A 959-nucleotide genomic window follows, 5' to 3' on the forward strand; every position below is an offset into this window, starting at 1 on the left:
GAGGTGGTTCCTCTTAGGTTTTGGGTTTTTTTGTTTTTGTTTTTAATTGTTTAACCTCGTTGCCTAATCCCCACAAAGAACTTTCCAGTAGTAAGTTCAGGTGATAGTAAGTTCATATTGGCTCCTGGCTCTTCGGGTGATGGTAGGAAATGCTCTTTTATCTTTCCTGTAAACTTGCTTTTCTCTCCTGGGATATCCTTTGTTTAAAAACCCTCTTCATTTTTCTAAGGAGTAAACCACTACTGCTCGATTCTGATAGTCCTGCTGCAATAAAGGGTTATATCCATGGATTTAGGGAGTTCTATATCACTGTTCTTCCAGCCAAATGAAGATTAATAACTGGTGTGTATTTATTTTTACCAGTTGAATCTTGTGTGCTAATTATGGAATAAGGTAGAATTATTGCTCTATACATTTTGCACTTGAAACCTCTCCATTGAGTGAGCACAGAATTTATTGTTAGAACATCACTGCTCTAACAATTTATTGTTAGAATACTGCTATAATGTGAAAAGGAAGCGTGTTCTCTTTTGTTTTTGAAAAGGAAGGGTTTTTGTTTGTGTTTAATTTCACCTGCGTTTCTAGTGGCTTGCCCAGCAAGTTACTGGACAGCTGGGTTGAATTCTGGTATGAGCCAGTCACAAAGCTCTTCCAATGCATTATCTCATTTAATCCTCCTTACAGTTCATGTAAACACTCCTGCACGTTTTCTTAGCCGACCCTGTCCATCCTTTGCTCATTAACCATTTAGTGAATACCCAGCAGGTCCCAGGTCCTCCATACTCCATGGTTTGATAAGAGAGAGGCATTTGTGGCTGCCAATGCACATAAACATATGCTGCTCTCATTCAGGAACCGTGATCAGGAATACCTGAACTCTGGTATCTTGGTTCTACCATGTCCTCACTTTATGACTATAGGCAAGTTCTTTTGCCTTTCTGGTCTGTGAGTTCCATTGT

Source organism: Phocoena phocoena, chromosome 1 (assembly GCF_963924675.1).
Source record: "Phocoena phocoena chromosome 1, mPhoPho1.1, whole genome shotgun sequence".
NCBI lineage: Eukaryota > Metazoa > Chordata > Mammalia > Artiodactyla > Phocoenidae > Phocoena > Phocoena phocoena.